Here is an 11,642-nt window from a genome sequence, read left to right as displayed (position 1 = left end):
ACACCGACCACGTTCTGACCGTGGATTTAGCTCTCAAGCAGTCCAAAAGGAAGTCCATGATGAAGTAGATGCAGTAAAATTCTGTGGCTCCTTGCCTAACGAAGCCGTGGCCCATGGACGTTCGGTATCCATGCACTGCCACTTAAAGGATTACCCAACGGCAGCTCAACCTCAGTCGATTTCCCAGAACTTTGCTTTAGTATGATACAAAGTAAAGCAAGTAGGGATACAGAGGCCTGGTTGTGATGGACACTGGGGACAGTAATACCGACTCTCCTGACGCTTTCCATGCTTCGAGCACACTTTACAGCGACAACGTGGATGATCCTTTTTGGGTGTTTCAGGAATGGGATCAGCAAAGTGTCGCTCCTGCAGCCTTGCCACATCCTCCAGAACATATGAGATGGAGGCTGCTGCTTCTGTAACAGCAGTGAGGCTTTCAATTACAGACAACTGGAAGTCAAGGAAAGTCATGATTCTTCCTGTGGTTGTCTGACGGTAAACAACATCCGCATTATTTGTTGCCATCTGAATCAGGTGGGTAAACAGTTTCTTGTACTAAGTGCAAGTTTTACGACATGCATTGTATGGTTGGAGAACCTGGTCGTTCTTGTCCACTCCGCCCATGTACTTATGGTAATCAAGTATACAGATGGACTTGTGGACTTCGGCCATCTGACCACAAACCGTGATGGGAGAAGTGCTCTCATCATGAATTGTAGTGAGCATCACTCTTATCTAAGAACTTGACTGCGAGCAGTTCGTTAGAACGCAATGCAGTACTCTCTGATTTCTGGAGCTTCTTGCAAACAAGCTCCTGCGGGAATCCTTTGCGGTTACAACAAACTGTACCGCAGACCACAGTGCCAGCTTTGTAGAGCTCACTGAACAGCTCTACTCCTGTATAGAAATTGTCCACATAAAGGTTATAACATTTGTAAAGAAGTGGCTGGACAAGTTCCCATACAATCTTACCTGTGACCCCTAACGCGGGTGGGCAACCTACAGGGTTTAGGGTAGAATCCTTCCCTGTATACACTCTCAAGCTGTACACATAGCCAGATGAGCTCTCACACAGCATGTCCAGCTTTATGCCATAGCGAGCTCTTTTGCTCGCAATGTACTGTCTGAAAAGCAGCCGTCCTTTGTACAGGATCAAGGACTCATCAACTGCTATATTCTTTCCAGAAGTATAGATCTCTGGAAACCTGGCAGACAAATGTTCCACGACAGGCCAGATTTTGAACAACCTGTCATGGTCTGGATGGTCCAGGGGCAATGCAGCAGAATTGTCATTGAAATGCAGCATGCGCTGCAGTAGCAAAAAACGATCTCTGCTCATGTATAGTGTGAAGATGGGAGTTACCCAAACTGTGCGAGTCGTCCAGTAGGACTGCAAGGTGGGTTTCTGCACTAACCCCATTTTGAGCATAAGGCCCAAAAATATCTTCAACTCCGCCAGCGAATTGGGAGTCCACTGGCGTACCCTAGAACGGGGCCCTAGAGTGCCTCCACGCTCCCTCAGAAATTGGTCTGCAAGCAAATTTGTTTGCTGCACAATTTTCTGAAGAAAGTCAACATCCAAAAATAGATGGATGTAGTCGACTGGCAAAAAGTTAGCTGTATCGACTTTACATCCAGCGTCACCAGTAAAAGGTGGAATTTGGGGCTGAACTAAACAGGGGGGCTTCCAAGAGAGCACATGCTCTCTGGGTTCGGCTTACCCGATGTGGTCCCGCTGCACAGAATGGTCCTTGCGATGGGACAGCACGGCTGTCGTCATTGTCTCCTTCAGATTCACTGGAAAAAGTGTCGTCGGATGGGACTCCACCGACTGAAAAATCACTTCCAGATTCTGCCCCATTGACCGGAGAGGATGCTGTCTCAGTATCTGCTGTCTCAGTCTCTGAGCCTACATCAGAACTGTCCTCCATAACCCGAGTTAGGGCTTGATCAGCAGTCATCCAACGAGACGCCATCTCTGCTACTGGCTAAACTGTCCCTCTAAATTACTAGCCTACGTAGAAGGCAGATAGTCACAAAATTGCTCGTGAGTATGTGTGTTGTGTACAATAGGAAATGTTGTACACGACCTTACCTTCGCTTCTTCTCCAATTCTGCAGATTCTATAAAAACACTGAAAAAAACAAAAAAGAATGTATTACTTCACCTTACCACATACCCATCATCACAGCCTTCAGCGCTGGTGGCACCCAGTGCGACAGTCATTTTTGGTGCTCTGCCTCCCATTACCTCCTATTCTAATTCCCTCAGTACCACCCAGCAAAAGTGCCACTCATATCTCCATAGTCCCCCTGGCATAACATTTGTTTTAAAGCGCAGGTAACCCTTTCCTTTACTAATCCACTCAGCTAAATACATATAAATGTATATCCTTTGCAGCAGGACAATAAACCATCTGCACTACTTTATGGCAACTGCCACTACAGAAAAGACATACATGCATGCATATATATATATATTTTGTGAACATGAATCTCACCGCACTCCACGAGGTTCAAATTGGCATGTTTTATTGCAAGCAACAGCAACCTACGCGTTTCACCTCTCAAGGAGTCTTGATCACGGTAAATGAGTCCCTCTTTTCTTTCAATTTTTTATACTTGCAATTAAACATGTCAATTAGAACCTCGTGGATAGCGGTGAGATTCTTGTTCACAAAATATTTTCGAGGTTGCACTCCTCCATCACCGAGCACTGGCAGTGGAGTGCGCTGTGCAACAATCTTTTAATCAATTTGTGTTGCATATATATATATATATATATATATATATATATATATATATATATATATATATATGTTTGGAAACAAAGTGGTCGAAGGGTTGCTGGGCGGCGCACTCCACTGCCGGTGCCCAGTGACAGAGAAGACCACTCTCGAAATTATGTAATGCTGAAAAATTCCACCGCACTCCACGAGGTACAAATAAACGTATTTTATTGCAGTCAACAACCACCAACGCGTTTCGACTCACCAAGGAGTCTTGATCACGGTCCTCGTGGAGTGCAGTGAAATTGTTCGGCATTTTATATATATATATATATATATATATATATATATAACTTTTATGTATATGTGTGGTTTTCCTGGGGTGCCAATTGTGGCTCCCAGAAAAACAACACACAAAAGCAAAAAAAAAAATACATATATATATATATAGCGAGAGAGAAAGAAAGCAAGACACTAACTCTACATAACTTTATTTTTCATACATGTGGGCTTAACCTTGGCAAAGCAGTCATGTATAAAAAAAACAAATTGCCCCATAGATGGTCTCCCTAAGGGCTGACCACCAACAATTTAAATTTGTATTTTTTTTAATACAATCTAGTTGCCCCACCCAGGGAAAAACAGATTTTTTTCTACCCCCAGGGGTCGGGCCGTGTTTGGAGGGCTGACCCCGCCATTTTTTTTTTTTTGCAGTTTTTTCAAATCTGGGGGGGCGTCATCGCCCCCCAAAACAGTTACATTTAAAAAAGGGGGCCGACCCCCCAAAGAAGATCCCTGGTGTCTATGGGCGATTCCTGGTCATGGATCGCAGCCGTGCTGCGATCCATGGCCAGGAAACAGTGCCAGGGATGAATCGATGGAAAGGGGAGAGTCTCCCCTTTCCATCGATCCCTCCCTGGCATCTGGGGAGGCCGTTTTGGCCTTTTTTTCCCCACCGGAGTACAAGAGGACGCTTACCTGATCCGCTTCTGCTCCGGTGGGGAAAAAATGTGACGTCAGTGCGCCTCGCAGCATGCAGACGTCACAAAGGGGCGGGAGGGGGGCGGGATGGAGACGCGGAAGTTGTTCCGTGTCTCCAACGGGGAAAAAAAATAAAAACTAACATACTCCGGTGCACTGCACCGGAGGATTTTTAACCCCCTCCCTGGTGTCGGCCACTGGTCGTGACCTGCACCAGGGAGATAGTGCAGGCGTCGGCCAGTGGCCAACGCCCGCACTTATGGGGTTAAAAACATGCCTTTCGTTTTATTGCATTATTTTTCACTTAACAAGGCACTGCCAGGTTAACTTAAATCAGCACTTTTATCTCATGTTTAAGCCTATAATATTTAAGTATGATTACTTACCACAAATGATATGTATAGTATATGTGCTACTTAAACGTTGCCTTTGCATATTATTAATAAAAAAACCTTTTTTGTTTGCAAATACAATTCACATCTGCAGTTCCCCCCTCTGATGGTTGAAAAACCATCACAGCTTTTTCTTCACAGATGAATCTTTAGAGTGCACTCTCATTCTCTGTTGAGCCATTCTTTGTATTTTTGAGAGGTTCAATTTCATTCAACTCCTTATATTTTAAATTCTTGCTCTCTTCCAATTGTATTTCTGCTTTATTTTGCCTTTCTCTTTTTTACCTTTCTTCATTGTTATATAGCATCTAAACCCTTACACAAAGCATAGAAGCATATTCTGCAAATATCATGATTAGTACATAATATGACTCTAAACAGTCCTCCTCCTACTGTTGCAATTCAATTGTCAATGACAGAAGCTCACTTGCCTAAACTCCCTAATACACTAGTGTTTTTTAAAGGTTCTAATTCAGGTTTCAGGTCAGAAATTATCTTTGCATTAAGAACAGCAATTTTTAGCCTTCAACATTTTGCAGACTCTGCCTTTATCTAACAAAATCCAAAGCTAATCAATCTTGCAAAACTATAGATCTAATAGCCACTAATTCTGTGTCAACACCCAACAAAGCACCAAGTGTATTAGTAGCCAGTTTATGTACTTCTGTGGATAACTTTCAAATTATCTTGTCATTTAAAACTACTCCTACAGGTGGTAAGAGTGCTCCAAAAATGTTTTCTACCAATTGTGTTCTATCATTGCACTTGTGTGCCTATCGGGTGCTGTCATTGTTGAAGTGTCTGTAGTATTCATATGATACACTGTAGGAAACAAGCTAAATAACAAACACCCTCCCAATCAGCAGGCTACGGAAAATAGGCATCCTTTTCACACACAATATGAACTCTAGGAATAACTGCCTCTTGCCCTTTAACATTTAAAATTGAACAGCAACCCTCCCCCACACAAACACACACTTTGAATAAGTGTTAGCAATTGCTTATCCCAATGTGTCTCTTTCTAAACTGGTTTCTCCTTTTGTAAACACATAATTTCCCTTTTTTTCGTCTATCTAGTTTAAATTTTGGATCAACCATTTTTTCTTATATTCACCTTCCTCTATCTTCCAAACATTTCTTGAAACACCTTCCTCTTTATTTGCATTTGAGAAATGTGAGCACTTCTCTCCTCATATGCTATAATGAATATCTTTTCTAGAGGCCTCAATAAACAGGTTAGATTTTTTTTTAAGCTTTACCAGTGTCTATAATTGTGGGAGATCTAAAGAAAAATCATGCAATTTTTATGTCTTACGTTTGTGGATGATGATTCTTTCTTTTCTGAAGAGGAAGTTTGGAAAGACTCATGCCATATTTTGTAAAATAACATACAAAATGCTCCTGTCTATAAAATAGACTAACCAAAATACTACATGCAAGTGCATATGCATGTGAGATGTGATAATGTCACGTCTTATGCAGCTGCACAAAGTGTGTACAGACATAACAATTCTTATTGTCTAAAGCGTGAGTGTATTCCTGAATTAATCTGGAATAAACATTAGTCAAAAAATCTTATTCTGAATAATCTACTGTAGGAGGCTGGCCTGGTTTGTAGTGGTACCAAGGGGTACTTACACTCTGCATCAGGTCCAGTTGTCCCTTATTAGTGTAGAAGAGGTGTCTAGCAGCTTAGGCTGATAGAAAAGGGTAGCTTAGCAGAGCAGCTAAGGCTGAACTAGGAGACGTGTAAAGCTCCTACTATACCACTGGTGTCATATGTACAATATCATAAGAAAACACAATACACAGATATACTAAAAATAAAAGTACTTTATTTTTATGACAATATGCCAAAAGTATCTCAGTGAGTACCCTCAGTATGAGGATAGCAAATATACACAAGATATATGTACACAATACCAAAATTATGCAGTAATAGCAATAGAAAGCAATGCAAGCAATGTACAGTCACAATAGATTGTAATGAGAGCACATAGGTATAGGGGCAACACAAACCATATACTCCAAAAGTGGAATGCGAATAACGTATGGACCCCGAACCTATGTGAACTTGTAGAGGGTCGCTGGGACTGTAAGAAAACAGTGAGAGTTAGAAAAAAAGCCCACCCCAAGACCCTGAAAAGTGGGTGGAAAGTGCACCTAAGTTCCCCAGGGAGCACAGAAGTCGTGATAGGGGAATTCTGCAAGGAAGGGAACATAGCATTTACCTGGGAGATGTACTGGTCTGCCAAACATACCATCTGTACATTCATGGAATGATAACTCTTCCGGTTCCTGTACACCTGTTCACTCCTGCGGGGGGGACCTGAGCTACATGGGTGCCATAAATAGCACCTATGATGTTGGGGATATGTCCCAGGGCATAGAAGTCACCTTTAACAGTAGCCAAATCCTCCACCTGAGGGAAACGATGTAGCTCCTCACGTGTTTCAGCAGGGCAGACAACACTCTGGACAACACGTTGGAAAACATAGGCTGGGACATCCCTGCTGACATGGCCACTGTTGTTTGAAATGATCCACTTGCAAGTAAATGGAGGACTGATAGCACCTGCACTTCAGGGGGTATTCCTGTGGGATGGCGGATTGGTGAGATCAGGTCTGGCTCCAACTGGGTACACAGTTGCTGGATTGTGGCACGGTCAAACCTGTAGGTGATGATCAAATGTCACTCCTCCATTGTTAACAGGTCCACTAGCGATCGGTACACCGGAGGATTCCGCCAGCTGACGGTGCCTAAGAAGGACAACAGCGACCACATAGTCAACAAATTCTCAGGTATGTACCCACAGCTACACAGAACACGACACCAAATACAAAACTCTTCCTGTATGTGTGTTGAGTGTAGGCCTAGGTATGTGTGACGCAGTAGTAAATTAAGCCATGTTGGCCTCTGAAATGGCAGCTACCTGACCTCTAAACTGGGACAATGGGATGTGAGGTAACTGCGCTGGTGTTGTACACTGTCGCGGTAGGCGGTCGTAGACCGCGGCGCAATGCTGTATTGGTTAACATTGGACTCTATGAGTCCCAGGAGCCAATGATGAATTGCGCCGGCGGTGATGATACGCACCGCCGCGGACGTCACCGCCGCGGACGTGACCGCCATTTTCTATCTTTTCAATCACTCGATACCTGATCTTCGACAGGAGAGGACCTACACTACAAGTGCTGCTGTGACCTCGGTCTGGAAGAGACAGTGGCTGCTGCGTCTGGGGAAAGGGCCCCTGCCTTCACTGCTCAGGAGTTGGAGAAGCTCGTGGACGGGGTCCTCCCCCAGTACACGCTACTCTACGGTCCTCCAGACCAACAGGTAAGTACACAGGGAGCAAGTTGTATGGGCTATGCTGGGTGGAGAGGGCTGGATGTCAGTAGGAAGGGGGCAGAGTTCTGCGACCATGAAGGACTGTGAATGCATGTGCCACATGGCAAGGGTAGGGATGGGGGCCACTCACTTCGACGGTGCAGTTGGTAATGACTTCTCTTCTTCCCCTGTACATGTCATGTAGGTCAGCACCCACCAGAAGAAGGACATTTGGCGTGCCATCGCCAAGGACGTCCGGACCCTGGTGGTCCACCAGAGACGGGGCACCCACTGCTGTAAAAGATGGGAGGACATTCGCCTGCTGGAGCAAGAAGACGGCGGAGGCTCAGCTGGGGATGGCCTCCCAATGTGGGAGGGGTGCCCGTCGCACCATGGCCCCCCTGATGTTCCGGATCCTGGCAGTGGCCTACCTTGAGTTGGATGGGCGCTTGAGGGAATCACAGCAGACACAAGGGGGTGAGTACACTCTCATTCTGCGGACTTAGCGCGCAGTGGAGGGGTCTGGTTGGGGGAGGAGGGCTGTGGGTTTCCCTAGGCCAGGGCGAGTCCCTTCGTAAGGCATGGCCCTGTGGCCCCCCACCCCACCTCTGTAGAGTGCCAGTTACAGGTATACATGCCCCTGTGTCATCTATGTGGACAGATGACACTTATAGCCATGTAGGCCATATCCCAGAAATTGCATCTGTAAAGGGCAAGAGCACGGCATAGTGCAGGGGGCTGCTGTGTCTGTATTGTCCGCCAACGGTAGCGGTAAGCCATGCACTCAACCTGTCTTTCTTCTGTTTCCCCACCCCTTTTTGTGCTCTCCCTGTTCTTTTGTGCATCAGCATCATTAGGCGGAGGTAGAGTGGCACTGGAGCACGAGGGAGCTGCATCCCACATGGCCATGGAGGGCCAAACCACGGACTCCGAATACACCAGTGGGACGGAGGGCGAGGGGAGCTTCACGTCGGTCACCGGATCAGCAACCAGCGACACAGACTCGTCCTCCGATGGGAGCTCCCTTGTGGTGGCGGCACCATCTGTGCCCCCCACTTCTACAGGTACAGCCGCCACCCCCCCACCAGCACCGCCCTCCCAGCAGCCCCTCAGCCTTCGCTCCGTGCCCGCTCACCCAGGAAGGTGGTTATCACCTTCGCACCAGGCACCTCAGGCCCCGCCCCAGTCACCCCTGCTGCCCTCAGTGAGGAGGCCATTGACCTCCTCAGGTCACTCACTGTTGGGCAGTCTACCATTGTGAATGCTATCCAGGGTGTAGAAAGGGAGTTGCAACACAGTAATGCATTCCTGGAGGGCATTCATTCTGGTCAGGCTGCCCTTCATCGAACCCTGCAATCTCTGGCCTCAGCACTGATGGCAGCCATTGTCCCTGTGTCTAGCCTCCCCCCTCCAACTTCCTCCACCCAGACCCAATCCCCTGTGCCCCAGCCTATCCCAAGCACACCATCAGACCAGCATGCACACACCTCAACACACAAAAGTGGCTCTGGCAAACGTAGGCACCACACATCCCACAGGCACTCACACAAGCATCACCCACAAACAGACACAGCAACATCCACTACCTCCACTGTGTTCCCCTCCACGTCGTCTCCCTCCTCCCTCCCAGTGTCATCTACACTCTCACCTGCATGCACTACATCTACAGGCACTAGGACTCGCACGAGAACACCCAGCACCACACCCCGCTCACCTGCACTCACCACCCCACTACCATTTACACGTCCCCTGTGTCCACTCCCAGTGTGTTTGTGACGCCCCCTCCCAAAGTACACAAAAGCAGGCACCCACACACCCAACATCCATCCACCTCACGACAGCCTCCAGTACATGCACCTGCACCCAAATCACCTAAAGTTACACCTCCTACAACCACCTCTTCTTCCTCCACTCCCAGACCCCCTCCAGCTACCCATCCCAGTGTTCGTCAAAGACTCTTCCGGAGCAACGTTGACCTCTTTCCCACCACCCCCACCCCTCCAATTCATAGGTCCCGTAGTAGCACCTCAGCCATAAAAAGTCCGGTACCAGTTGTGCGTGTTAAAGGTGTGTGGAGTGCACTGGCCACCAGGGCAGCCAGTGTGACACGTAGCCAAAGCACTGCCAGTCCACGCCCTGTAAAGCACCTTAAGTTGGAAAGTGCCCGACGGGAGAGGGTGAAGACTCCTGCTGGCAAAACAGCTCACAAGGTTCCCGGGGGGAGTGCTGAGTCAGCTGTGACTCCTCCCAAGGTGGTGAAGGGGCAGAATAGGTCTCCAAGGTCTGGTAAGAGCAGCACGGCGGAGAAGGCTGCCATCATCCCCGCCGGCCGGGACGCCACCGCCAGCACTATCGTCACTGGTCCGGAGACCACCGCCAGAGTCAGTGCCCTGGAGGTTGAGTCAGTGCCCTGGAGGGCAGCAGTATCGTCACTGGTCCGGAGACCACCGCCAGCATCAGTGCCCTGGAGGGCCCCGGCAGCCACAGCCCCGCTGGGCACTGAGGGACCGTCATGCCACACATCGCTGCACAGGTCAGAGACAGCAAAGTCAAGCACCGCTGAACAAGGCAAAGACCGCCATGGTGAAGACCGCTGAACAGGGCAAAGACCGCCATGGTGAAGACCGCTGAACAGGGCAAAGCACCGCTGAACTGGGCAAAGACCGCCATGGCAATGCACCGCTGAACAGGTCAGAGACAGCAAAGGCAAGCACCGCTGAACAGGGCAAAGACTGCCATGGTGAAGACCGCTGAACAGGGCAAAGAGCGCCATGGTGAAGACCGCTGAACAGGGCAAAGACCGCCATGGTGAAGACCGCTGAACAGGTCAGAGACAGCAAAGGCAAGCACCGCTGAACAGGGCAAAGACCGCCATGGCAATGCACTGATGAACAGGTCAGAGACAGCAAAGGCAAGCACCGCTGAACAGGGCAAAGACCGCCATGGTGAAGACCGCTGAACAGGGCAAAGACCGCCAAATCAAGCATCGTTAGCCCATGTGCAGCTGGGACAGTGACGGAACTGGGACTGTCACAGGGAGCGTGATGCACTCTGGGCACCAGTCCCCCTCCAGAACCAGTGGAGACCTGCATCCACTCCGTCTGTCCTGCACAGGATTAAGCACTCTGGGCACCAGTCCCCCTCCAGAACCAGTGGAGACCTGCATCCACTCCGTCTGTCCTGCACAGGATGAAGCACTCTGGGCACCAGTACCCCTCTAGAACCAGTGGAGACCTGCATCCACTCTGTCTGTCCTGCACAGGATGAAGCACAATGGGCACCAGTCCCCCTCCAGAACCAGTGGAGACCTGCATCCACTCCGTCTGTCCTGCACAGGATGTAGCACTCTGGGCACCAGTCCCCCTCCAGAACCAGTGGAGACTGTTATCCACTTGAGAGACTGTGGCTTTGCACTCCCCAGGATGAAGCAGTGGGCAAACAACCCACTGGAGAGACTTGAGAGACTGTGGCTTTGCACTCCCCAGGATACATCAATGGGCATGGAGCCCCGTCGTGGATCTGGCGTGGTGCAATCATCCGGCTGAGGTGCCCCCCCTTCCCTTCCCCCTGAGGTGCCTGTTGTATTTCTATCTGATGCCCCTGCAGTGTTCTCTCCGTTTGTGGACAGGTATCTAGTGTGGGCCTCGCCCATGCATTGTGGGCCCAGTGGTCCACGGACATTGATATGTGCATACCTGCAGTACTAATCGTGATGTGTGATTTTTAGACTGTATATATATATCTGTATATCATTGGTTACTGTATTTTGATACATTACAAAGATTGAACTGATTTCCTTTTGTCTTTGCATTCATCTGGGGGGGTTGTGGGTTGTTACTGTGCTGTTTGGAAATGCATTGGTGTGTGTGTTGTAGTGGGTGAAGGTCGGGGTGGGGGTGGGGGTGTTGCATGTGTGTGTCCGTGGCTTTTTCCTCCCCCCTCCCCTATGTCGTAGGTGCAGTACTCACCGGTGTCTTCCGCGCCTACGTTGCTGGTGTTCGTAGAGGAGCAGGAAGACAAGAGCAGGGAGTATTTGTAGTTCCGGCTCCATGGTGGCCTCCTTCCTTGTGGCGTGTGTAGAGGTGGGCGTTTTCCCTTTGAAATGGCTGTTTCCGCCGTTTTTTTATCCACAGTGAATCTGCCCTGGAAAAGGTGGCGGATTGGCGGGTTGTGATACTGTGTGCGGTACATTGTCTTCTGCCTGTCTGTTG

This window comes from Pleurodeles waltl, chromosome 9 (genome assembly GCF_031143425.1).
Source record: "Pleurodeles waltl isolate 20211129_DDA chromosome 9, aPleWal1.hap1.20221129, whole genome shotgun sequence".
NCBI classification, from domain to species: Eukaryota; Metazoa; Chordata; class Amphibia; order Caudata; family Salamandridae; genus Pleurodeles; species Pleurodeles waltl.
The sequence above is the reverse complement of the archived record's forward strand: the minus strand, read 5'-3'. Positions refer to the sequence as shown.